Raw genomic sequence first — 27641 nt, forward strand, 5'->3', positions numbered from 1 at the left:
GTGGTCAGGCCTGGTGCTTGTGCTTTTCAACATCTGGCCTAAAGCATTTCGCTTGAAGGGACTACGAGGCTAAATGTGAGGCTTGAGAAAATGCAGGCTGAAGCTAGGGGAAGGCATGGGGCCTGACTTTTGGTTGTATCTGCTCCTTAGGATCCACTTCTGGACTGTTTCACAGAATCACCAAGGTTGGGAGAGACCTCAAAGATCATCAAGTCCAACCTGTCACCACAGACCTCATGACTAAACCATGGCACCAAGTGCCATGTCCAATCCCCTCTTGAACACCTCACAACAGTAATTTTCAGCTTTCTCCCCTTTTGCCCAGGGCTCTGCTTTGAACCATGCCAGAGTCATCTTTCTATAAAAACCTGGTTTTCATCTGTTTCCACTGAATTCCTGACTTATGCCTAGTGACATAAGCAGACCTGTCTGCTCTGTCTCTGCAGCACCACTTTTACTGCTCCTGGACAGGAGGCAGCTGCTTCGTCCTGAACTCAGTTTTTCCCCAGGCTCAACCCAAGCCAAGTGCCTCTAAACCTGGCCTTGTGTCAGCCCTGTGTCAATGTTTTTCTGTTCCTGTCTCGTTGCTGCCTGCATTCCTGCTAGAGAGCTCTAAGGAGTGGTCAGCTGAGGCAAAACTTGGCTTGCTGCTCTGTGAATAATACCAGGCACATTCTCCACAGTCCCTTCGAGTTGGTGAATTGGACTCTGCTTGTACAGCCTGTTCACTGCAGCCATCTGCTGCAGAGCGACAGCGAGCTTGTGGGACGGATTGACTGTGAACATCAGGAAGTCTTGTTTCAGGCCATGCATTTTGTTTCACTCCCTGACATCCAGAAAACTTGTTTATTTCCTGAACCACCTTTCCTCCTACAGCCTGAAGTCTGGGTTTTCAAAGATCCCCTGTGAAGGGTACTAGTCACATGAGAAATGGTTTGGGTGGGGGGGAGTGAATTGTGGAACAGTGACACCAGAACGACCTGGAACGTTCAAAATACTCATTCATCATGCTAAAAACATTCACTGATGGTTCCCCAGGCTTCTGGCAGTTTTGTGAAGAGTGTGCTTTTATGTAGGAGCTGCCCAATACAAAAGTGCTCTGCAGGTGTCAGTAACACAGATTAAAGCAGCATTTGGCCTCTGATAGTTAGTAAATGGGTTGGAAACAGAGTTCCTCCTGCTCTGACGCTGAACTGTTCTGTCAGGAGAGAGTCTCAGCCTTTTCACGGCATCACAGAGACATTCAGGGTGGAATCAGGATCACCAAGTCCAACCAATGACCCTAGTCTACAAGGTTCCCCCCTAAACCCTATCCCCAAGCACCACATCCAAACCATCTTTAAGCACATCCAGGGTATCACAGTATCACCGAGGTTGGAAGAGACTTCAAAGATCATTGAGTCCAACCTGTCACCCCAGACCTCATGACTAAACCATGGCACCAAGTGCCACATCCAATCCCCTCTTGAACACCTCCAGGGATGGTGACTCCACCACCTCCCTGCAGCACATCCCAGTGGCTAACAACTCTCTCTGTGAAGAACTTTCTCTTCACCTCCAGCCTAAACCTCCCCTGGCACAGCTGGAGACTGTGTCCTCTTGTTCTGGTGCTGGCTGCCTGGGAGAAGAGACCAACCCCTTCCTGGCTACAGCCACCTTTCAGGTAGTTGTAGAGAGCAATGAGGTCTCCCCTGAGCCTCCTCTTCTCCAGGCTAAGCAATCCTTTGGTGACTCAACCACCTCCCTGGGCAGCCCACTCCAATGCCTGACCACTCTTCCCATGAAAACATTTTTCTTAGTGTCCAGTTTCATTTCAGTTTAGAAAAGAGGAAGGAAAAAAGCTTAACATATTGATATGAGCACATCTTGCAAGATTTAGAGGTTGTAAAAGATTCAGTGGCCTGCTGTGGTGGGTTGAAATTGCCCCCTAACTCTTTTGGAGGAAAAAAGTACCCACCAGATAAAATTGCCAGACCAACTCAGTTGGATGAGGGTGCTGATTGACAGCTGGCTGAACATGAGCCAGCAGTGTGCCCAGGTGGCCAAGAAGGCCAATGGCATCCTGGCATGCATCAAGAATACTGTGGCCAAAAGGAGCAGGGAAGTCATTGTGCCCTGTGCTCAGCACTGGTTAGGCCACACCTTAAGTCCTGTGTCCAGTTCTGGGCACCTCAGCTTAAGAAGGACATTGAGACTCTTGAATGTGTCCAGAGAAGGGCATCGAGGCTGGGGAGGGGTCTGGAGCACAGCCCTGTGAGGAGAGGCTGAGGGAGATGGGATTGTTTAGCCTGGAGAAGAGGAGGCTTAGGGAAGACCTTCTTGCTCTCTCCAGCTACCTAAAGGAAGATTGTAGCCAGGAGGGGGTTGGTCTCTTCTCCCAGGCAGCCAGCACCAGAACAAGAGGACACAGTCTCCAGCTGTGCCAGGGGAGGTTTAGGCTGGAGGTGAAGAGAAAGTTCTTCACAGAGAGAGTTGTTAGCCACTGGGATGTGCTGCAGGGAGGTGGTGGAGTCACCATCCCTGGAGGTGTTCAAGAGGGGATTGGATGTGGCACTTGGAGCCATGGTTTAGTCATGAGGTGTTGGGTGACAGGTTGGACTTGATGATCTTTGAGGTCTCTTCCAACCTTGGTGATTCTGTGATTCTATTTACAAGCAAAATTACAATCTAGAGACCTGAAATGCAATGAATCTGTACAAAACATGCAATATTTACATACAGTTGACATTTATAAACAACACAAGAACCCCCATGGACAAAACCCGGGGGCTACCAATGGCTTCACTCTCTCTGTCCCCCAGTACAAGGGAAAAGAGACAGGGAAAAGCAGAGAGTCGCTTGTTAGTACTTAGCCACAACAAGAATGCAGCCAAGGTCAGCAACAGTCAAGCAAAAGCTACCAGCTAGTATCAGCTAGAGTGAGGAAGGCAGAAAGAGGAAGAAGTTAGTTTACACAATGAACTTTGTTAGTTCTCAGACAAATGGGATTGTGAGGGAGCTGGGGTTGTTTAGCCTGGAGAAGAGGAGGCTCAGGGGAGACCTTCTTGCTGTCTACAACTACCTGAAGGGAGGTTGTAGCCAGGAGGGGGTTTGTCTCTTCTCCCAGGCAATCAGCATCAGAACAAGAGGACACAGTCTCAAGCTGTGCCAGGGAAGGTTTAGGCTGGATGTTAGGAAGAAATTCTTCCCAGAAAGAGAGATTGGCCATTGGAATGTGCTGCCCAGGGAGGTGGTGGAGTCACCATCACTGGAAGAGTTTAGGAAGAGCCTGGATGAGGCACTTGGTGCCATGGCTTAGTTGATTAGATGGTGTTGGATGATAGGTTGGATTTGATGATCTCTGAGGTCTTTTCCAGCCTGGCTGATTCTGTATTCTGTATTTAGACCTTATCATTGTTTTCCCTTTACATCCAATGCTCATTTATTTACATTCTACCACTTTTACTCAAAACCTGTGGCAAATTTCCTAGGCATCAGCCTGAAACTGCCACACCTGCACTTTCAAGCTCTTGCAGTCATCAGATTGGAGAGGAAACTGCAGTCCTAAGCAAACCTTCTCGCACTGACCGATCAGAGTGGTCTGTTAGCCAACCTGTTCTCCCCAGGATGTTCCTGTCTGGAGATAATTTCTTCAGGCCTGCAGGTGTTCAGTCCACTGAGGCTGTGGTGCAAAAAGGGGGAAAGAGCTGGCAAAACTAGGGCAGACTTGGTTTATATTTAACAGTGCTCTATTTTGACTTGACAACCAAGCTATCGAACACCTACAAGTTTGCAACTGTGATTCACTCGGAAGCTTGCATGGCTGATGTCACGTTGTATTAATAGCTGCAGGATTGTAGCTGCTTTTAGCAGTGGGGGGGGGTTCATTACCAGCCTTTACAGACACACTGCCAAGAGCTTGGAAACCTGAAAAGATGAGGTGTGTGTGTAACCACAGGGTTGTGTGTGGAGGAACCTCCCCCTGCCGCCAAGTGTGCTTGCAGGCAGTCCTTGTGGGTTTGATGCATAAAGTTTCACAGAAGCACAGCATCTTAGGGGCTGGAAAGGACCTTGAAAGATCCTCCAGTCAAACCCCCCTGCCAGAGCAGGGTCACCTGTACCAGGTCACACAAGAATGTATCACAGAATCACCAAGGTTGGAAGAGACCTCAAAGATCATCAAGTCCAACCTGTCACCATAGACCTCATGACTACTAAACCGTGGCACCAAGTGCCACATCCAATCCCCTCTTGAACACTTCCAGGGATGGTGACTCCACCACCTCCCTGGGCAGCACATTCCAATGGCTAACAACTCTTTCACTGAAGAACTTCCTCCTCACCTCCAGCCTAAACTTCCCCTGGTGCAGTTTGAGACCGTGTCCTCTTGTTCTGGTACTGATTGCCTGGGAGAAGAGGACCAACTCCCTCCTGGCCACAACCTCCCTTCAGGTAGTTGTAGACAGCAATGAGGTCTCCCCTGAGCCTCCTCTTCTCCAGGCTAAGCAACCCCAGCTCCCTCAGCCTCTCATAGGGCTTGTGCTTGAGGCCTCTCCTCAGCCTCGTTGTCCTTCTCTGGACACGTTCAAGTAACCAGGCAGGTTTTGAATATCTCCAGAGAGGGAGACTCCACAACCCCCCTGGGCAACCTGCTCCAGGGCTCTGTCACCCTCACAGGGAAAAAAAAATTCCTTCTGTTTGCACTTCCTCTGCCTCCGCTTCCACCACTGCCCCTTGTGCTGTCCTTGGGCATCACCCAGCAGAGCCTGGCTCCATCCTTTGGGCACATAAACATTATAAACATTGATGTGTTCACCCTTCAATATCCTCTTCTCCAAGCTAAAGAGCTTTCAGCTCCTGCAGTCTCCCCTCCTAAGGAAGATGTTTCTCTCCCCTTATCATTTTTGTGGCTCTGTGCTGGCCTCTTCCAAGCAGTTCCCTGAGGTCCTTCTTAAGCTGAGGGGCCCAGCACTGGACACAATATTCCAGATGTGGCCTCACCAGGGCAGGGTAGAGGGGGAGGAGAACCTACTAACCACAGCCCTTCTAATCCCCCCCAGGATGGCATTGGCCTTCATGGCCCCAAGAGCACATTCTTCTCCATTGCTTTCACTATGTCTTGCTGACAGTACTGACCCACGCTGCAAGTTAATTAGGAGCTGCAGTTCTGATGGGGTGTTACAGTTTTAAGACTGCCTTCTTAATTGTAAATAAAGTTTTCCAGGGGATTTGAGTCTAGGGCTAGACAGCCTTCTGCATGCAGAACAATACAAGATAAATTTATCTCATCCCATTGCCCAGCTGAATATTTTCTCTTCTGCAGCACAGACTTCCTTGCCCTCTCTCTGGGGCAGCTGCTGCTGCTTGGCTTTTTGCTTTGCTGTTCTGCATCTGACCTTGCATGCTGCCTGACTAATCCTCTTGTTTGGGCTAAGGTACAGCAGGGTAGAGATAGCTGGCTGCCTACACACAGCCCTCTGGACCTTTTGATTCCAGAGTGAGGTGAGAGAGCTGATTTATTGTACAGGAGAGGATTATGTTGGTGTTGATCTATGAATTTGTGTGAGTATATTTTTGTGTCTGTTTATTGCCTTTTCTACTTTTGTATTTACTCTGCTTTTGCAAACAGAATTTCACTTCACTTCCCAAATTCTGAGTGTGGTAGATTTGCTCCTTGGGCTACGTGGAGTCACCATCACTGGAGGTGTTTAGGAAGAGACTGGATGGGGTGCTTGGTGCCATGGTTTAGCTGATCAGATGGTGTTGGGTGATAGGTTGGACTTGATGATCTCAAAGGTCTTTTCCAACCTGGTTTATTCTATTCTGAGTTTCCAAGTTATTGGGGTGGGGTGTGTGTCCAATCCTAACCTATAACATGGGGTTAACATGACATGAGTTTATTTGGGAGTTACTGTGAGCACAGCAGTTTTCTTGGTAAGGAGAAGCTACCCAACCAGTTCCTGCCTGGTGCTGATGCTGCTCAAGAAGGTGTTTGGGCCTTCATTTTGGTTGAACATTTTGGCTTATCAGGCAGTGTTGGTGTGACAAACCATGCTGGGATGGTACTCTGAGCTGCACCAAGTGTGTGAAGGTCAGCTCCCCTTTGAGCCTTGCACTCTGCCCAGGGTGGGCTGGTAGTCAGTGCCAAGGAGGTTGGCATGGGTGAGGAGTAAGTGAATTGTGGAGTTGGACTTGTGGCTGGGAGTAAATCTGTGGATGTTTGGGCTGAGATTTCTAATGCTCCAGGTCCTTCTGGGTGCTCATCCATCTCTCCTTACAGCAGCCAGTCATCCACTTCCCTCAGGTCCTTTTTTCCCCTTCTTTCTCTCATATACAGCAGTGCCTCTTCTCTGCCTTTTGGCCATGAATAATGTGGCTGTGTTCAAGTTTTGAGGTGGTGTCTGCTCTGCCTCACTCATTTATCACCCATTTTTGGTGCCTGCCATTTGGATGTGACGTTGCTTTTGCTAACCTGTGACTCTCAGGCTGGCTTCTGGAGACACAAAGCCTCCTGGGACCAGCAGGAGTGGCTGGCTCAGGATGCACCAAAACTGAAAATAACAGTCCTTCTGAAAACAGCCCTGCCCAGCAAGGCAGCAGGATTCCTGCTTTTGACAAGGTGGCAGTCCCAGGCAGTGTCCCCATTCTCGTTGCTCTCTTTTAGAAGGGCAGCTGTTGTTTTGAGGTACACCATGAAATGGTCTTTCACCCTTCCTCCCCTAAGGTTATAAGTAGCTGGCCAGCTAATGGAGTGCAGTTGATCATCTTCCAGGAACAATATTTGTACTTGAATTGTTTCCAATAGCAAAGGACTTCGTGGGCACATCACACACCCCTGGCTCAGCACCCCTGTGGTGGCACAGCAGAGGAGTGCAAGGAGCAGGAGAGTGGGGTTGAAAAAAGATGTGAAAGTAAGTGGAAGGATTTGAAAAGGATTAGGAGAGGAAACCACAAAGTGGTAGTTAAATGGTGCATGATTAATGAGTGCAGGAGGAAAAGGTTGACTGAATGTCCTGGCTGTGCTGGCTGCCCATCAGTACTAGAAAAGGTTTGCCAGGAGGCTCCAGAAGGGGACTGACATCAGCACTGCAGCTGGCAGGTTTGGGCACCTTCCTTAGGGTTGGTTTAGAGCAAGGTGAGCATCCCCAGACTTGCATTCCTGGTTGATTTGAGGACCTGAGATTGATCTGCCATCTTTAATATTAGTGATCAGCATCAAAATATTGGTCACCCAATACTGACAAGCTGTGAGAGGATGTGTTCCTCTTCTGAACCTTGGTGCAGATGGGGGTGTCACAGCTGTCTGAAGCCCCACTGGCAGTTCATGGCTCTTTGGAGCTGAAGGAAATGGTATCTGTGCTAGAACTGTTAGTGGCTGGTGTATGCAAAAAGAGTCAGAAGAAGCTGCACCTTCCACTGTGCTTAGAGGAGTAAGTAGGAGCTGCTCTTGGTAACATCAAATTGTTCTGTGTCACTCTGGCTTAATACCAACTTTGTCCTGTATTTTATTGAATCTGGGATGGACTTTTCCCCCTCTCTTTCTTTGTTTAGTTGTTTTTTTATCACTGCATCTTAAAATTCTGATTTTCAAGAAGGTCCTGAATTCCCCCTTGTGTTCAGCATATCTGCTGTTGAGGGCTTGGAGCACAGGCTGAGTCTTCTGTCTGTAGTATCTGTGTCTCTTTAGGGTCAGTGTTTGCATCATTCCAAGCCATGCTTTACCTTTGGTCTGGGTCTGCAGCCATTCTCAGACCTGCTTTCTTGTGTCTTGGAGGAAACAAAGTCCTATGTTGTGTTTTATAGTTCAAGGTTTAAAAATGTTATCAATATGAAACATTCTGTCACTGTGGGGCAAATCAGAGAATTGTCAGGGTTGGATGGCTCAGCCAGTTCCAACCCCCTGCCATGGCCAGGGACACCTCACACTACAGCAAGTTGCTCACAGCCACATCCAGCCTGGCCTTAACCTCCAGGCATGAGGCCTCCACCACCTCCCTGGGCAACTTGTGCCAGTCTCTTACTACCCTCATGGTGGAGAACTTCTTCCTAACATCCAATCTGAATCTCCCCATTTCTAGTTTTGCTCCATTTCCCCTAGTCCTATCACTCCCTGACACCCTAAAAAGTCCCTCCTCAGCTTTCTTGTAGACCTCCTTAAGATACTGGAAGGCCACAGTTAGGTCTCCTCCTTCTCCTCTCCAGACTGAACAGCCCCAACTCTCTCAGGCTGTCTCCATAGGAGAGGTGCTCCAGCCCTCTGATCATCCCTGTGGCCCTGAGAAGTGGATTTATGTTGCACACTGCTTTATAACTGGGATCTTTGCAAGTAGTTCTGTGTTTGCTGGCCACAAATGTAGAAGAAAAAAGACTTTCTTTAATGCAACTGCTGTTGTATTTATAATGCATTCAATATGAGAATCTTTCCCCTGTAGTACAGCAGCCTGTGCAGGGTGCTTTGGATTTTCAGCAGGTTGGATTTGGAAGAATTCAGTTCTCTCCTGGTTATCTGTGCCCAGGCTGCACTGAAGTGGGTGCTAATGGGAACAGCCAGCTGTGAAAGGAGAAGAATAAGTCCCAAGGACTAGCTCATGTGCAGGACATTTCAGCTGACTCACATGCAGGGCTTGTCATATAATTTGAGTCTGGGTGGAGGAGAGATCAGTAAGTGGCTTACTGTCATCTGCTGGGCGTCAGGAGTTGATCAGCAAGGGATGTCCAGAAGACCAGTGGGAGTCCTCCAAGGAGACTTGTGAGTTATTACCAGTTTTATCTTCTTGTGCCCTGCCTGGCCTACAGAGGAGGTGACACAGTGTTAATAGGCTTTTAATCCCCATTTTGAGAGCGTTTACTGCTGATCTGGGCTGTTCTAGGAAGTGGACAGCATAGAGGTGAGCAGGCAGGACCACAATCTACCATCCTCAGGAGGAGGAGCTCCAACATCCTGAGCTGAAATATTGGGTGTTAAGTAGAGCAATGCCACAACTGCCCTGCTGGGGATGGGTGTTGGGGCAGTGGCACCACTACCTTGGCAAGGACAAAGGTGATGCAGCTCTGCAGCCCCCTAACGCTAGCCCAGCGTGGGTGACTGCTTGGTAACTCCTGGCTCCAGTGGGTGGAGATGGGGAAATGATTGTACAGGAGTGTCAAAGTGATTGCAGAGGGCCAGCACCTCATTGAGAAGATTGCTGCCACTGCTTGTGTGTTTTTAAGGAGGGGATGAGGTGGTGCTTCCTCTTCCAGGCTTCCACTGGCCTGACAGTGAAAGTGCCACAAGGGGAACTGGGCTCCGTGTTCAGTAGCTCCCAGCTTCGAGAATTTAGTTTGTCTCTGAGCACTCAATTGCTTTGAGTTCAATAATTCATCTCCCTCCAACTGCTTCATTGTCATTTGATTTGTTAATGAGTTGGCTGGGACAGCTGTCCTGATGCTGCACCACAGCAAAGAGACTCCAAGGCTGATGTGAGCACAGCCTGCCCAGGCTGGCAGACTGTGTGTGAGTGGTGTCCCTGTGGCTGGCCCCGGTGGGGACAGTGTGCAGAGCAGATGGGGTGTGCCAGAACTGCAGCTCCTAAACTCTAGCCTTGGTCTGGCCACCACTATCCCTTTCAAACACCCATCTTGTGTCTCTCTTGCTGGAGAAGAACTTCAGATCATGCTTTTTCTCTTGTCAGAAGTGGGCTCTGGTGGTTGGGGCAATCCCAAGCACTCATATAGGCTGAGCAGGGACTGGCTTGAGAGCAGCCCTGAAGTAAAGGACTTGGGGATGCTGGTGGATGAGAAGCTCAACAGGAGCTAGCCGTGAGCACTTGCAGCCCAGAGAGCCAAGAAGAGCCTTGGTTGCCTGAAGAGATGTGTGGCCAGCAGGTTGAGGGAGTGAATCTCCCCTTCTGCTCTGCTCTGGTGAGACCCCACCTGGAGCACTGTGTCCAGTTCTGTTCTCTATTACAGAAAGGATCTGGAGGTGCTGGAAGGTGTCCAGAGAAGGGCCACAAGGATGAGCAGAGGGCTGGAGCTGCTCTGCTCTGGAGACAGACTGAGGGAGTTGGGGTTGTTCAGTCTGGAGAAGAGAAGGCTCTGAGGAGACCTAATTGTGGCCTTCCAGGATCTGAAGGGGGCTACAAGAAAGCTGGGGAGGGACTTCTGAGGGTGTCAGGGAGTGATAGGACTGGGGGGGATGGAGCAAAACTAGAAATAGGTAGATTCAGGTTGGATGTTAGGAAGTTCTTCCCCATGAGGGTGGTGAGAGCCTGGCACAGGTTGCCCAGGGAGGTGGTGGAAGCCTCATGCCTGGAGGTGTTTGCAGCCAGGCTGGAGGTGGCTGTGAGCAACCTGCTGTAGTGTGAGGTGTCCCTGCCCATGGCAGGGTGGGATTGGAACTGGATGGTCCTTGAGGTCCCTTCCAACCCTGACAATTCAGTGGTTTTATGAATTGGATAATTGCAGAGCAACATGCCAAAGGTTGCTGTCCTCTCTGGTATTATTAGAGCTGGAGGAAGACTGCCAGAAGGTATTGATTACTTGGTGAAAATAAACCCTTCCAGCTTCTTTGGGCCTTATTCATTATTGCTTTTTATCTCTGCATCCTGCAAACATTTCAGAGGGTGGATTTGTTTGCTGGAAGATCAAAACAAAATGTTGACAGCTACTGGTGCCAGTTTGTAGCCTCCTGTGTGGGCGACATCAGAGGAGTTTGTGCAGTGCTCTGGAAAGTCTTTCCGAGCCTGGAACTGGTGTGTGAGTAAAGCATCCAAGTGACCAGGTAGAGATAGCACACTGAGCATCAAAGATGTGGGGAGAATTTCTTTGAGGCTTGTGTAGAATCCTAGAGTGGTTTGGGTTGGAAAGGACTTTAAAGATCATCCAGTTCCAACCCCCCTGCTGTGGGCAGAGACACCTCTCACTAGACCAGGCTGCTCAATGCCACATCCAGCCTGGCTTTGAATGCCTCCAGTGTTGGAGTTTCACCTCCAGCAGCTTTTATGGACTTCCTAAAGTTGTATTTTAGATTTGTTTAGTGAAGATTTGCGTTGAGTACAAGCAGAGTCTTGCAGGGTGTGGTGGGTGCTGTTGAGAGCACTGGGGCTGGCTGGTGGGAAGGGCTTGCTGCCCTTTCTAGTTCACCTCACAGTGATGGTTTACAGCTTCTCTTATACCTCACTGTGGAAAACAAGTGACCACACATTGAATTCATTTAAGTATCTGTGTAAAGGAGGGGGTGCTGCTGAGAGGGAAAGCTGTGTTATGCAGCAGCTAAGTACAGGAGGAAGTCACTTAGCTGTCACAGAACATACAGGGAGACAACTGTTGTGTAATGTTCAGAACAACCAAGTCTGGCTTGGTAAAATGGTATTTGAGGAGAAGAGGTACAGCAAGAGGACACTGAAGTGTGGCTTGCAGGAAAGCAGAAAGAGGTGCTAGTTATTTGTGCATCCAGAGGACAAAACTTCAGTGGTGACTAGCCAGATCAAGTGTGGCCTTAGGGTTCGCTCCGAGATGTGCAGTCCTAGCAGAAGCAAAGGATGTCATCTTTCTCCAAATTAGGCCAAGGCCAAGGCACAGACCTCCAAACATCTGCAGATGTGACTTGGAAACTGCTTCAGCAGAGGGACTAAAGCCAGGTTTTGTGGGACTTCAAAGTGCTTTCTGCATGTGTCAGGCTCGCAAATGGGTTCACTTTGATTGTCACGAGTCCTCTTCCTCTTCATTTCCAACCTTGAGGTTTCCCCAGATGAGGATTTGGGTAAATGGGGAGTTTTGAAGCAAATGCTGGTGACTGCACTTGGACTTCTGTGGTGCTGTGGGGACTGGCATGTCATGGAGCGAAGGACACATCTTGTCAGAGCTGTACAGCAGTGCCTAAATACCAAGCTGCTTGCTCAGGGCCAGGGAACCTTCTGGGTGTGCTGGCCAGTGTTAGTCCTTGGTCATCCTGAGCAGGGACCAGCTTCTTCCAACACCTGGGACAATGCATGAGCAAAGGAAGAACAAGAACTAGCCACAGATGCTATAAACTCCTTTCCTGGTGCTAGTTGCTTGGCTTTCTTCTAGAAGTAACTAAGGTGTGAGCAAGTCTTCTCGCTGCCTGCTGCACAAAGTATGGGTGAAGCAGGTTAAAAAGGGAAAAGCAAACAATGGGATTGGTGTGCAGCTGCCTGGGCACAATCCCAGCAAAAGGGGAAAATGGTGCCAGATGTGGCAAAGAGGTTTCTTTTATTATTGAAACATATTATAACCTGGAGGTGGAAGAAGAGCTGTGGGACATGAGCCAGTAAAGCCCTGACAGTACAGGTTGAATGTTCTTCCCATGGAGCAACTGCTGGTTGCTGTTTCTGTGTATTGGTGCTGCTAGGTGAGCTCTGATATGGGCACTGCAGCATCATCTCTGATGGTCCAGGCATGTGTGGAGTTAGGAGCATGTTGAGCAAGAGGAGAGAAGTGGATGCTCTGTGGGTGGGAGAGGAACTGCTGTGATGGTCTTGGTACATTGGGAAGCAGGGGACACCATGGGGGACATCCATTAAACATTGCACAATCTGTGGAGGGTGGGAACTTGGAAGCAGCTTAGGAAGTGAACAGAAGGCTACTGCTGTCTGAGGGCTGTGACCTCACTTCTGTGTTGTGGAAGGAGTGAGAGGTTTTCATGTCTGCTGGGCATCTGGAGAAGGTCAGGGAGATGGTGAAAGAGTGGCACCATGGAGGAAAGCCATGAGGGAGATGAGTGCTGGGGCAAGGCATCAGCCTGACCTCCTAGCCTCCAGCAGTGTGTGTTTACCACCATGGCTGTGTTCTGAGACAGATGAATGGGAGGTGGTGGAAGCTGAAAGCAGGAGCATGGCTGCTTCCCAGAGAGCCCCACTTCCACTACTGTCATTCTGGCCTCTTTCATTGGTTCCTTTTAACCCAGCCAGTGGCAGCTGCCTGCATTTATTGCAATGCTTCTTCAGGATGCTGGCCCAGCCTCCACTGACCCGTGGCTTAGGGACTTTCTATGCTCCTGACTTTGGTTTTCATCATTATTTTTTTGCTCAGTTGCTTTTTGATCCCTTCTTAACGTCCAGCAGCACTGGAGAGTCCTTCAGTGAGGAGTTACCTGCTCCTTGGCAGGCAGCAGTGTCCACTGCTCCTCTCACCTCATTAAGGTGCCTTCTAACTTGGCTGGCAGGATGAGTTCTTGGCTGTGGGTTGCCAGAGAGCCGTGATGGGGCAGACCCTAATTTTAGCACATTACACTGGTTTAATGACTGTAATAGAAAGTCAATTTATAGCCAAGAACAAATTGCCTTTTTACATGGCAAGGAGGATAATTCCTCCCATGTGTTACATTATTAAGTTTGTAATCTTCATTCTTTTAATGCTTCTCAGAAGTGAATATTAGCAGAATCTAAAATACAGATCTTCAATTGATGAGCTTCAATATTTCCCCACCCCCTCCTCAGATCCCTCAAGTTCTGTAATTGAAAGGTGAACTTCAGCAGGGTGCCTTTCTTTAATTGGTGTTTTGGTTTTTCAACTCAAATTCAGATCCCTTACTCAGTACCTGTCTCTGGGCAAGCTTCAAGGCTCCAAAGACACTTACATTTTAAATAGCTGTAATGGGTATCTATTTCCATCTTTGCTGAGTGGTGAGTTCTGAGTTCAGGCTTATTCCCTAGTGATAAAGACACTTGAAGAGGGGGAAAAAAAAGTGACACATTTTTGCATGCCATTTGCTAGCAAGGAGGCTGTTGTGATGCTCTCTTTTGTTGCCAAGGAGACAGAGCCCTGGGCAGGAGGAGGAGGAAAGGACGGGTGGTGCTTCACTCCTGAGCTCACTTTCTAGCTCTGACTCATGACTGGGAATGGTGAATGGGTTGGGACTTGAGGGTCTGCCTCTGAAGTTGACTTTCAGGATTGTATGTCCTGCCTCCTTAGCTTTGTTTCTGTGTTAGTTCAAGTAAATGTGAAGGCTGCAGCTTGGTGGCACAGCTCCACCCTGGGGCTGCTGAGGTGCGACTGGTGCCTGTACAGGTCACTACCACAAGTGCTGTACCCAGTGGAGCGAAACAAAGCGCTCAGGGAGGGGATTCTACTGCTCCAGCCTTGCCAGTGCCACCTTCAGAAACCCTGAGACCTCCTGTCAGCCCAGGGTAAGCCTGAGGTCAGAAGTGCTCAAAGGTAACCACAGGTGTGAGAAGGAAGCAAGTTCAGCAAACACTTCAAAACCAAACCTTGTGCACGGTGTCCTCTGCTGACCTCCTTCCATCACTGCTGGTCAGTCATGGCTTGCACGTCTTGTGAAGAGGTTCCCATCCCAGAGCTTCTGTGTCAGTGCTGTTAAAAAGATTTTTTCACTCCTCAATAAAGATGCACACTGCTCTGCAATGCACCTTTGATCCTCCTGCATGGGCAGTGTTGCCTGCAGGCCTCACACTGGCTGCGTCACAGGTCCCTTCTTTTAGTCCTTCATCTGTTCTCTTTTCTGCTCCCATAGTAGAGAGGAATCAGCAAGGTGCTCTAAAGCCTTTTCACAGAATCACAGAAACATTCAGGTTGGAAAAGAGCCTCAGGATCACCAAGTCCAACCATTGACCTTACTCTACAAGGGTCACCCCTAAACCATATCCCCAGGCACCACATCCAAACCACCTTGAAACACAGCCAGGGTTGGTGACTCCACCACCTCCCTGGGCTGCACATTCCAATCCCTGCCCACTCTTGCTGTGGAAAAATGTTTCCTAATGTCCAGTCTAAACCTCCCCAGTGGCAGCTTGAGGCTATTCCCTCTTGTTCTATCACTTGTTCTATCACCTGTGAGAAAAGACCAGCACCAACCTCTCCACAACCTCCTTTCAGGTACTTGTAGACAGGAATAAGGTCTCCCTTGCTCATTCTAAAAAGTGTATTTGGAAATATTGGGCACAAGTCAGAGGATTTTGGTGAACTTGCTGCTGTGCTACAAATGGCCACCCACTTCCTGTGCAGCTACTGGCACCTTGCACTGTGATTAACACAGACTGCATTCAGAGCAGCATTTAGAATCACAGAATGGTCCAGGCCAGAAGGGACCTCCAAAGGTCACCCAGTCCAACCCCTCTGCAGTCAGCAGGGACATCCCCAACTAGATCAGGCTGCCCAGAGCCTCATCGAGCCTTGCCTTCAGTATCTCCAGGGAAGGAGCCTCAACCACCTCCCTGGGCAGCCTGTTCCAGTGTTCCACCACCCTCATAGTGAAGAGCTTGTTTCTAACATCCAGTCTAAATCTGCCCTTCTCTAGATTGAAGCCATTGTCCCTTGTCCTTTGCAGACAGTCTCTCCCCATCCTTCCTGTAGCTCCCTTCAGGTACTGGCAGGCTGCTATTAGGTCTCCCTGGAGCCTTTTCTGAACACCCCCAGCTCCCTCAGCCTGTCCTCATAGCAGAGGTGCCCTACCCCCTGGGCATTTTCGTGGCCCTTCTCTGGACCTTCTCCATCAGGTCCATGTCCTTCCTATACTGAGGGCTCCAGACATCACTGTCTGTCTCTGCCTCACAAAGGACTGCTTCTTCCTGCTGGGAATTGAGAAGACTGGAGCTTGGTGTCATCCCTAAAACACATTCATCTGCTGCACTGGTAGCTTTTTCCTCTGATCCTCAGGAATCATCAGGCAGCCATAAGGTTCTCCAGATTCTCTCAGCAGCAATGAAGACATGATGGCTATTTCCCAGCTCTGGCCAAAAGACTTTTCCCCCTCACTACTGGAAGCTCCAGACTCTGCTCAGACAAACTGTGTCCTGGACTTGAAATAATTTGGGGTGGGTTTATGCTTGAGCACTGCTTTTATGCATGCAGAAAACAGGAGTGGGAGGCAGTTCTGTGTCTGCCATGTTGTCTGTGGGAGTCTGTCACTTGGATGCAAGTCTGCATGCAGCTCTTCAGGGTTTGGGCTGGGGACAGTTTGCCTAAGTGTTTCTTTCTTAAGAGGCTGCAAGTTGAATTTCAGTGCCTCTGGTTTTGGTACTGGGTGCTGGTTTCCATGTTTAAGAGCTTGACTTGTCACTGGTTGAAGAACTTTATGATGTGTGATTGCAAGGGCTGCTTGCTTTGAAATGAAACCCAGTGCTTTGACTATTTATATTTCTTAGTCACCATGAATCACTTCACTGCTGCTCCTGTCCTGCTTCAGGGTATCACAACCTGACCCTGCCTTCCAGCTGACCAGATAAGTCTGCAGCCAAATTACCCAGACCACAAAGGGCAGGGTGCTTGCCTTTCTCTGTACTCATGCACAACCAGACACTTGGACTGTATGAACGTGATCCTGGATGCTGCAAAGGCTGAGGGAACCAGTGTGAGTGCAGCAGATCCATTTGCAAGAGCAGAGCAGTTCATAGAATTGTTAGGGTTGGAAGGGACCTCAAGGATTGTTTAGTTCCAACCCCTCTGCCATGGGCAGGGTCACCTCACACTAGAGCAGGTTGCTCACAGCCACATCCAGCCTGGCTGCAAAAACCTCCAGGCATGAGGCTTCCACCATCCCCCTGGGCAACCTGTTCAGTGTCTTCCCATCCTCATGAGGAAGAACTTCTTCCTAACATCCAATCTGAATCTACCCATTTCTAGTTTTGTTGTATTCCCCCCAGTCCTATCACTCCCTGACACCCTAAAAAGTCCCTCCCCAGCTTTCTTGTAGCCCCATTCAGATACTGGAAGGCCTCAATAAGATCTCCTTGGAGTCTTCTCTTCTCCAGACTGAACAGCCCCCAACTCTCTCAGTCTGTCTTGGGTTGGAGGAGCTGGTGAGCAAGTTGGGCTGCTGCTGTGCTCAAACCTCTCCCCATCTGCCAGGAAGCTCTGGGCTCTTCCCCAGGCACCTGCTGTGCACATTGCTTCAGTGTACCATGGGTGCTTCAAGTGGAGGGCATTGCACTGTTCTCTGCACTGCCTGGGAGGCTCCAGTTACTGCCCCTCTGCTGGGATGTGGTAGTGGCCTGGCATGGTGGGCACTGCACAGCCTTGGGTTTATCACAGGATGTCTCAGTGTGAGTTAGAATAGAATAGAATAGAATAGAATAGAATAGAATAGAATAGACCAGGTTGGAAGAGACCTTCAAGATCATAGCGTCCAACCCATCAACCAATCCAACACCACCTAAACAACTAACCCATGGCACCAAGCACCCCAGCAAGTCTCTTCCTGAACACCTCCAATGATGGTGACTCCACCACCTCCCTGGGCAGCACATTCCAATGGGCAATCACTCTCTCTGTATAGAACTTCTTCCTAACATCCAGCCTAAACCTCCCCTGGTGCAGCCTGAGACTGTGTCCTCTTGTTCTGGTGCTGGTTGCCTGGGAGAAGAGACCAACATCTGCCTGCCTACAACCTCCCTTCAGGTAGTTGTAGAGAGCAATAAGGTCACCCCTGAGTTTCCTCTTCTCCAGGCTAAGCAACCCCAGCTCCCTCAGCCTCTCCTCACAGGGCTGTGTTCCAAACCCCTCACCAACTTTGTTGCCCTTCTCTGGACACGCTCCAGCAAGTCAACCTCCTTGCTAAACTGAGGGGCCCAGAGGTGTGTACAGTTAGGGGGGGAAATGTAGTGGCTTGGGTGCTTGCTTCAGCATTTGCAGCAGGTATTGCCTGTGAGCACCTCTGGTGCAGCCCGGCACGGACAGTTGTGTCCTCTGGGGAAGCTGCCTGGAATTGGAAGCTGGATGCCTGGAATTGTCTGTCTTGTCTGGAGCCAGACCATCATCTCTCCTTTTCTGCTTCCACAGTGGACCAAATAATGGCTTCCAAATGGACACAAATTATTAAGCAGTGTGTATAATTAAAGCCAACTCCTTGTGAATTTGATCCTTCATTTCCTTAAGGGAAAAATATGATGAAGTAATTACAAGCCAAGCTAAACACAAATCAAACTCTATTCTAAAGCGTGACTCTGCACCGTGATTCTGGTTTATGAATGACTCCAGGGTGCTGTGGCTTCATGGCTGTTAAAGAACTGTGGCTGTGTTCTTAATTGTGTTTATAACAAATGAACAAAAGGTTGCCTGAGTCACTCCCCGTGCCGAGGGTGGCTCGCTCTGTGCTCGCACACGCGCCGGCTTGCCAGAGCCACTCGCTCCTGAAAGAGCAGCAGTGGGGCTGAAGAGAAGGGAAAAACCCTGTTAACAAATCTGGCCCTCTCAGCTCTTTCCCCTCTGAATTTGGCCTGTACCACAACTGAATTAGAGAGAGGCAATTATTTCCTCAGTACTTAAGCCAGAGCCCTGTCCTCACCCTCTCCCCTCTCCCTCATTCCGATATAGCTGTTTCAGCCGAATTTGGTAGAGAAGTGGAAGATCTGCAGAGTCTACAAATACTGTGGGAAGGTGGCTCTGGGGAGAGAGAAAGATCCCAACTAGCACCCCCAGAAGAAAAGGTTAGAATAGAATAGAATTAACCAGGTTGGAAAAGACCTTTGAGATCATCAAGTCCAACCTATCACCCAACACCGTCTAATCAACTAAACCATGACACTGAGTGCTTCATCCAGGAGGCTTGATAGGGTGCTTGGTGCCATGGTTTAGTTGATTGGGTGGTGTTGGATGATGGGTTGGACTCGATGATCTTGAAGGTCTCTTCCAACCTGGTCCATTCCATTCCATTCCATTCCATTCCATTCCATTCCATTCCATTCCATTCCATAATGCCTCCAGTGATGGTGACTCCACCACCTTCCTGGGCAGCACATTCCAATGGCCAATCTCTCTTGCTGGGAAGAACTTCTTCCTAACCTCCAGCCTAAACTGCCCCTGGCACAGCTTGAGACTGTGTCCTCTTGTTCTGGTGCTGGTTGCCTGGGAGAAGAGACCAACCCCCACCTGGCTACAACCTCCCTTCAGGGAGTTGTAGACAGCAAGAAGGTCTCTCCTGAGCCTCCTCTTCTGCAGGCTAAGCAACCCCAGCTCCCTCAGCCTCTCCTCACAGGGCTGTGCTCCAGACCCCTCCCCAGCCTCGTTGCCCTTCTCTGGACACCTTCAAGAGTCTCAATTGAGGAGCCCAGAACTGGACACAGGACTCAAGATGTGGCCTAACCAGTGCTGAGTCCTACTGCTGTGTCATCTTGGTTTACAAGGAACATCCTGAGTGAAAGCAAAACGCTGGAGCTGAGCATTAGCAATGCCCCAAATGGAAAGGTGTCAGCTCCTCAGAGAGGCTTTAGTGGCTTCTTTAAATGGTGAGGAGCAAGAAGTAGGAGGTCAGGAGTTGGTTTGATATGCTGTATGGATCTGGGCACAGGTGTGGTGAGGAAAGGCAGGGCTGAATGTGAGGGAAAGCTTTCTTTGTGGCCCAGGAGCAGTGGGATGTGTTGATGACTACACTATGGGTGGGAGCTCAAAGGAGGTGTCTCCAGGGGCTGCTCTGGGCTGGGGTCTGGGGCTGCCACAGCAGTACAGGTGGTTGCCAATTTTACTATTTTCTGGCTCACCCAAGAAGAGTTGGCTGACTTTGGGGTGTTTTTTTCCCCAGCCCTGTGGATGTACTTCATTTGCACAGCGTTAACATTTTCAAATAGAATTAGTTGGGTTGTTTTTTTCATCCCACACAATATTTGCTGCTTCATTTGGCAAAGAAAGGTGCAATTTTATTAGTGTCTGAAGCCAGGACGAGGGGAGCCAAGCAAGCAGCCTGATTAGTGCCCCTGCTTACCCCTGCCACCTCCTGTCATTTCTGGTGGATTCTCAGGCTGTGCTGGTAGCCTGGCACGTTCTGGAGCATGGCACAAAGGGCCTCTCCTGAGGTGCTCATAATTCACACTCCATTAGGATGTCGATGTAGGGAATACTTGGCAGGGTGTCAGGGCTTGCCAGGCAGGAGGAGATTGAGTTCATCTCGTTAAACAGCGTGCTGAAGTGACAAGCCAGGAGTTCTTTATATATTTATTTATTCCCTCAGCAGTAGCATCCCCCTGGGACAGCAGCATGGCTTGTTCCCAACACAGATAGGATTGCAGAAGGGCCCTTGATGCCCACCCCAACAACCACTTCACACAGCAAGTGCCAGGCTGGCACAGGTGCTGGATATTCATGCAAGGCTGTGGGCAGACTTGGCCTTTTTGTTTTCCCCCCTTCCCCTTTGAAGCCAAGCAATGAGATGCTTTTCTTCGTCTCAGGACTGATTTGTGGCATGGAGATGTTAGTGCCTGTCTGCAGGGATTCAGCATCTGATGAAACAGAAAACAATCTTTTATTTTTAAACCCATTAGGCACAACAACAGGTTGCCAGGGCTGGGAGCAGAGGAGCTCTTGCCTTGGCTCTTTTCTCAGAAGAGCTGAAAATAACAAGTAGGTAAAATGGTCTGACAGGCTGCTGAGCTGAGACCTCCACTACTGCTTGCTGTCCCACTGAAGCTCAGCTGTTGGACTTGGGCACCTTCTTCCAAATCTCAGCAGATGAGAATGCCCAGATGAGTGCTTGATGGTTTTCCCTTTTTCATTTTGAGCCCTGAACTGATGTTTATCATCTTATCTCTGGGGCAGATCTTCATGGAGAAGAAAAAGAATCATCTCTGGTTTTGACCTTGAGAGTGAAGTGTTTGGCTGTGGGAAACAAATAGAACAGAATTAAGCAGGTTGGAAAAGACCTTCGAGATCATCAAGTCCAACCTATCACCTAACACCATCTAATCAACTAAACCATGGCACCAAGTGCCTCATCCAGTCTCTTCTTAAACACTTCCAGGGATGGTGACTCCACCACCTCCTTGGGCAGCACATTCCAATGGCCAATCTCTCTTTCTGTATAGAACTTCTTCCTAATTGCCAGCCTAAACCTCCCCTGGCACAGCTTGAGTCTATGTCCACTTGTTCGAGTGCTGGTTGCCTGGGAGAAGAGACCAACCCCCACCTGGCTACAACCTCTCTTCAGGGAGTTGTAGACAGCAATAAGGTCTCCTCTGAGTCTCCTCTTCTCCAGGCTAAGCAACCCCAGCTCCCTCAGCCTGTCCTCACAGGGCTGTGCTCCAGACCCCTCACAGCTTTGTTGCCCTTCTCTGCACACATTCCAGCATCTCAACATCTTTCCTAACCTGAGGAGCCCAGAAATGGACACAGGACTCAAGTTGTGTCCTAACCAGTGCTGAGTACAGGGCAGAATGACCTCCCTGCTCCTGCTGGCCACACTGCTCCTGATACAGGGTTTGCAAGACTCTGTCTGAGCCAAGGACAGAGCAAGCAGATTTGGTATCAACTGCTGCAAGGCTCAGGGCACATCTCCTTGGCAGACACTCAGGTCCTGTCCCATCCAGCCACAAACCCTGCTCCCCCTGCATGCTGGCTGCAAGTGCACTCTGCTGCCACAGACATTCATCACCCTCATCTCTGCTTACAGGTGGTCTGCAGTGTGCTCCAAATGGAGCATTGACTCTGTCAGATGGCTTTCTCTCTGTTTCCCTGCTGGGGTTGTCAGCTCTCTATGCTTGCTAAGTGTGGATTTGTACCTGGGCCTCGTTTTGGAGCAAAGCAGATAATTCAGTTGCTGAGGAAGCCAGGTGTGAAGCCAGAGAGCAGTGTGTCCTCAGGTCAATACCCTGCAGCATGGATGGCTGGGTGCAAATCGATGCTTGCTGCTTGGCTGGGATGAGAACAGCAGTGGAAATGCTGCCTCTGTGCTCAGGCTTAGACTAATTTTTTCCTGGAAAATACAGAATGTTGTTTTGTCCAAAGCTTTGCAGCAAGAACAAATGTGCCCTCAAACAGCCAGGCAAATGATCACAGAATCACAGGGTGTTAGGGGCTGGAAGGGACCTCAAAAGCTCATCCAGTCCAACCCCCCTGCCAGAGCAGCATCACCTAGAGCAGATCACATAGGAACACATCCAGGCAAGTTTTGAGCATCTCCAGAGAGGGAGACTCTCCAACCTGGGCAGCCTGTGCCAGGGCTGTCATCCTCACAGGGAAAAAGATTTTCCTCCTGTTTGCATGGAACTTCCTCTGCCTCAGCTTCCACCACTGCCCCTTGTGCTGGCATTGGGCAGCACCCAGCAGAGCCTGGCTCCAGCCTCTGGGCACTCACCCTGCACACCTTTATAAACATTACTGTGCTTACCCCTCAATATCCTCCTCTCCAAGCTAAAGAGCTCAGCTCCCTCAGTCTGTCCTCATAAGGAAGATGTTCCACTCCCTCAATAACTCTTGGGGCCCTGTGCTGTCATCTGAGATCCTTCTTGAGCTGAGGAGCCCAGACCTGGGCACAATATTCCAGATGTGTTCTCACCAGGGCAGAGTAGAGGGGGAGGAGAACCTCTCTCCACCTACTAACCACAGCCCTTCTAGTCCACCCCAGGATGCCATTGGCCTTCCTGGCCACCAGAGCACATTGCTGGCTCCTGGTCAACCTTCCATCCACCAGGACCCCCAGGTCCTTTTCCCCTTCCCTGCTCTCCAGCAGGTCAGTCCCCAAGCTATACTGATCCATGGGGTTGTTCTTTCCCAGGTGCAAGACTTTCCCCTTGTCCTTGTCCAATTCCATTCAATTTCTCCCTGCCCAGCTCTCCAGTCTAAGTCTCACAACCTCCTGGCCCTTCCTTTCCAGCTTGCACTCCAAGGTAAAGGTTGGGAAGGAAGGAAGGAAGATTGTTTTGCTGGACCTTTGGTGTATATTGGGTGGCCTGTGTTGGTGATGCCTGGCCATGTGCTTTGGGTACCACTGTGTTCTGTGTTTGGAAGCAGTTGGTTCATTTAGGAGCAAAGCTGATTGAGTTGAAATTCAATCAATTCCTAATCCCAGGTTTAAATCGATATCAATTAGTTCTAAAGCGTGGGGGGGTCCACAGCACATGCAGCATGCTGGCTTCTTTTTGTGTTGGGAAAGTGAGCAATCATGGAGGAGAAAATTGAAAACAAGAAGAGAAAGGAGGGCACCAGGTACCTGGGGGGAGGGAGAAGAAGCCACAGGAGAGGAGGGAGTGTAAGGGCAACTGTGGAAGGGACATGCTGCGTCCCTCACAAAACATCTGTTGTGGAGTAATTCCATGTAGGAGCAATAATTGTGTAGTCATGACCTTGAGATGAGCTATTGCAAAACTCAGAGGGATTTTTCAAGACCTGATGGCCTCTGAGCATGGAGAGACCTGGCAGCAGCAGAGAGGAAGGGCTTTGAAGAGTCCTGCAGTGGCCTGACTTACAAGAGGACATGGTGATTCCTTCCTTGAGGGATTGGAAGGTTGTAGCCAGGTGGGGGTTGGTCTCTTCTCCCAGGCACCCAGCACCAGAACAAGAGGACACAGTCTCAAGCTGCACCAGGGGAGGTTTAGGCTGAATGTTAGGAAGAAGTTCTTCCCAGAAAGAGAGATTGGCCATTGGGATGTACTGCCCAGGGAGGTGGTGGAGTCCCCATCACTGGAGGTGTTTAGGAGGAGACTGGATGAGGCACTTGGTGCCATGGTTTAGTTGATAAGATGGTGTTGGGTGATAGGTTGGACTTGATGATCTCTGAGGTCTTTTCCAACCTGTTCTATCCTACCCTGTTCTATCCTACCCTATCCTATCCTACCCTATCCTATCCTACCCTATCCTATCCTATCCTATCCTATCCTATCCTATCCTATCCTATCCTATCCTATCCTATCCTATCCTATCCTATCCTATCCTATCCTATCCTATCCTATCCTTTGAAGGGACAATACTGCTCTTATTTTTCCCAGCCCTAAGGTGTGAGGCAAATACAGTTTTTGGTGGCAGGCAGCTCTGCCACAGGAGTGGCCTCATCCTGGAAAGGAGCTGCCTCTGGCTGTAACTGACAGCTGAAAACACACTCAAGGAAGGGAAGCTGCCAAAGGATGCTCTGCAGGGCACCTGCATGGTTACTCTACTGCTCTCCATGCATTGCTGGATTGTCTGGAGGGAGCTTTTGGTTAGTTGGTCTCATGTCACTCACAGACAGAATTAAGTGAGACATGATAATGAGAGGCAATTAACAAAGAACAAAATGATGGAATATAATTAATCCTAGTCAAGAAGGATTTAGGGAAAATGGGTCTTGTTAAGACTCTTTCCCCCCCTGCCCTCTAAGCTTTAGTAGAAGAAATTACCTGGGTAAATGTGATGAGGGGTTTGTCCCAGAACAACATGACCCTGAAAGATGTGATAAATAGAGTAACATCTTACATCACATTTCAAAAAGCAGTGGTCAAAGAAAAGCCTCAAAGGCAAGAGGCTCTTTTGAAGGCCTGCTGCTCTTCAGTGTTTTCATTTGCTTTGGAGCAAGGCTGAGTTTAACCCTCACTGAACTCACAGGTGATGTGCACATTTGGAGGACAGTAAACAGTGCTGAGCATGGGAGCTGGCTGCACTTCATGCCCTCTCCTCTCTTCAATATTTCTTGGTACAGTGTTCTGCAAGGTCATGCTGGCAGCATCCAGGTGGGGTGTGATGCCATACGAAGAGCTTCCTGTGATCTTGGGAGATGCAAGCAAGAAGCAGTGGAGATGGGAGCACAAGCTGCTTTTTGCCTTGGTAGACATTTCTGCACTAGAAGATGAGCTGCAGGTCTGCTGTGTGTGTTCTCAAGAGGGCAGGAAAAAACCTGGGGAGGTCAGGAGAAAGATTCAAGGGCGGGGAGCAGGGAGGGAGTGGGGGGAAAGCCAGAGCATGAGAAGCATGAAGACCTCAGTCTGTTGAACTTGTCAGAAAAGATGGAGAGATGACTTGATTACACTGCAGAAAGATCTTTATAGCAAGGACACAAAGCAGCCCTCACAGCAGAGGAGGGCATAAAAACCCTGATGGGTGAAGGCTGAAAGCAGGCAAACTGAAGTCAGGTCTCAGAATGTCAGGTAGTAAAATAAACTGCACAGACAAATGGCAGATTCCTCCTCTCAGTATCTTCCAATCCAGAGTGGACAGCTTTCCAGAAGATAGTCTTTAGCCAAACATAAATTGTTTGGCTGAGCAGAGCAAAATCTAAGGGCCTGTCAACACAGAACTTGGCAAAGTGCCTGCTGGTCCCTTCTGGCTCTTGGCGCTGCGAGGTGCTGCGTGTCTGCATCCTGCTTATTGGAGGAAGAAAGCTGCTCTTCCCAAGGTCATTCTGAAGCAGATTCTGCTCCTCAGCTGCATGTGGTGCTGCAGCTTTGACTGGTTGCTTAACCTTTGTTGTTTGCTGCTTAATTGGAAACGGTGCACAGAATAAATCTGGTGGTGCTGCAGAGAACATCGATACCGCTCCGACTTGTGCCAGGGACTGCTAACAGTTAGATGAAGATAAATGGGTTTGCCAGGCAGCACCCACACACACATGGAGCATTTGCCTTGGTTTGCAAAGGTGGTGAAGCACCTTCAGCTTAAGGGAAGAGGCACAGCCCCTCTGCAGGGCTCCACACTGGCCAGAGAGGGCTGCTAGCTGTTGCTTTGGGATGGTTTTGGCCTGTGGAGGAGCAGTAAAGCTTTGTCTGTCTCTCCTTCCATTCTACACTGACTCTTCTCAGGAGGGCTGCTCCTGACCTGCTCTTTTCTCAACAGACAGAGCTGCAACACCACATTTTTGTTACATGCTGACTGCAGGTAAAGCTTGTCTAAAAGGCTGTGTGGGTTGGTTAGGCTCCTGTGTCCCATTTCTTACCAAAGCATTTGTCTTGGTTTGCAAAGGTGGGGAAGCACTTTCAGGTAGGGGAAGAGGCACAGCCCCTCTGCAGGGCTCCACACTGGCCAGAGAGGGCTGCTAGCTGTTGCTTTGGGATGGTTCTGCCCTGTGGAGAAGCAGTAAAGCTTTGTCCATTTCTCTTTCCATTCTGCACTTGACTCTTTTCAGGAGGGCTGCTCCTGACCTGCCCTTTTCTCTCAACAGACAGAGCTAAACCACCACATTTGTGCCACATGCTGACTGCAGGTAAAGCTTGTCTAAAAGGCTGTGTGGGTAGGTTAGGCTCCTGTGTCCCATTTCTTGCCTAAAAGACGTTGAAGGACGAGTGCTTGGAGGGAGGGATGGGCACAGATGGATGTAGATGGTGAAAAGGTTATGGAGGTGAGAGAGAGACAAATTAAATGGCCCATCAAGCCTGCCCACAAGGCTGTGGGATGAAAGGAGCCTAAAACCCCATCAGAAGATCCAGCCAGCTGTACAAGGCTTGAGGAAGGTGCATCAAAGGGAACTGTTGTGCAGTGGTCAGGGATGTTAGGCAAGGCTGTTTCATGAGGCTTTGCTTTTGTTGCTGCCTCTATTGTTGCTCTTGCCTGGAGGTTTGGATTTGGAAAGCACATTCAAAATATGTTTTACGTTTGTCTCACTTCCTGATTTTTTTTCAGTGTGCTTCACACATTGCTTCAGGCACACAAACACTACAGACTGCAGCTAATGGGAACCCAGAACATGCAGATTCCATTCCCTCAGCCCACAGGGACACACATGCACATGCTGCACCATATGTGGGCACAGCAGCTGGTGCAGAGCCCTGGGGCCAACATGTTTACCCACTTGGAAAACTCATGATACCAGAGGAAAAGGGACTGGAGCACTGCCTTATGAGGAAAGGCTGAGAGCCTGGGGCTTTTTAGTCTGGGGAGGAGAAGACCAAGAGGGGATTTAATAAATGTTTATAAATATCTGAGGGCTGGGTAGGAAGGGACAGCCTCTGCTCACTTGTGCCCTGTGACAGGACAAGGGGCAATGGATGGAAACTTTTCCACCTCGACATGAGGAGGAACTTCTTCACTGTGAGGGTCACAGAGCACTGGAACAGGCTGCCCAGAGAGGTTGTGGAGTCTCCTTCTCTGGAGCCTTTCCAGCCCTGTCTGGATGTGCTCCTGTGTGACCTGTGCTGGATTCTATGGTCCTGCTCTGGCAGGGACTCTAAGGTCTCCACAGGTGCCTTCCCACCCCTAACATCTTGTGAGCCTGTGAAAAAAGGGACTTTGTAGCTATATTTATAGGAGAATTTCTGTCCTTGCATTTCAGTGTAACCAGAATATGAGAAGCAGGATGGGAAGGATTTCTGATACCTTACTGGTGGTTCTATTTTAAACACACTTGTTCACACCAAGATGCAAAGAAAAGTGTTTTGGGTCAAGCAGCTTGCTGCACAAATAACCACCTTCTGGGTGTTTCAGATGGGTTCTTACAGGTACCCTCAGGTTTCTAAAGCAAGCTGGGAAAGGTTTGTTTTCTTTAATATTTGGGGATCCTGAGTTCTGTGGACTTGGTAACTGGGTCATTCCTTCCCCAGGGTGGTACTCAAACAGCTGGTGGGTTTCTGAGAGCCCCATGACTCAAGAGGTTTGCTACCTGGCCGAGGTTTACAGATGGACCTCTTTAAAGGATGTAGTTAATTCTGCTTTGCTCAGAAGACTTTGCAGCAGATGTGTTTCAGGATGAGTGCTGTATGTGGGATGGAATCTGGAGCTCCCTGACACCAGCTAAAGCAATTAATAGTAATGGTGTTCATTACATATTCATTACATAACGTGGTTTGTTCTGAGAAGCAGACTGCTGGAGATGGAGGATGAAAATAGCAGCTGTTAATTTCAGAGGGCTCTGCCTCTGAAGACTGCACCCAGGAGGAACCAGAACCTGCTTAATTCCCATTGTGCTGTGGCTGAGGGCATGTACAAAGGGGAATAGTCCTCTCCAGGGTTTTCCACTGGTGGTGACATTCCAGGTGCCACCAGGGAAGGTTTTGACTGTGCCCAGCTATTCCTGTGGCTGGTCCAAGAGGGTTCCTACCTTC

The 27641-nt window shown here is 49.4% G+C and overlaps 1 protein-coding gene across 1 annotated transcript in view; it reads left to right on the forward strand.

Annotated features, from left to right (window-relative positions):
• Positions 1-27641, forward strand: part of RIMS4 (regulating synaptic membrane exocytosis 4) — a 63872-nt gene that overhangs the window by 15203 nt on the left and 21028 nt on the right. The window lies entirely within an intron of this gene.

Source organism: Dryobates pubescens, chromosome 26 (assembly GCF_014839835.1).
Source record: "Dryobates pubescens isolate bDryPub1 chromosome 26, bDryPub1.pri, whole genome shotgun sequence".
Taxonomy (NCBI): Eukaryota; Metazoa; Chordata; class Aves; order Piciformes; family Picidae; genus Dryobates; species Dryobates pubescens.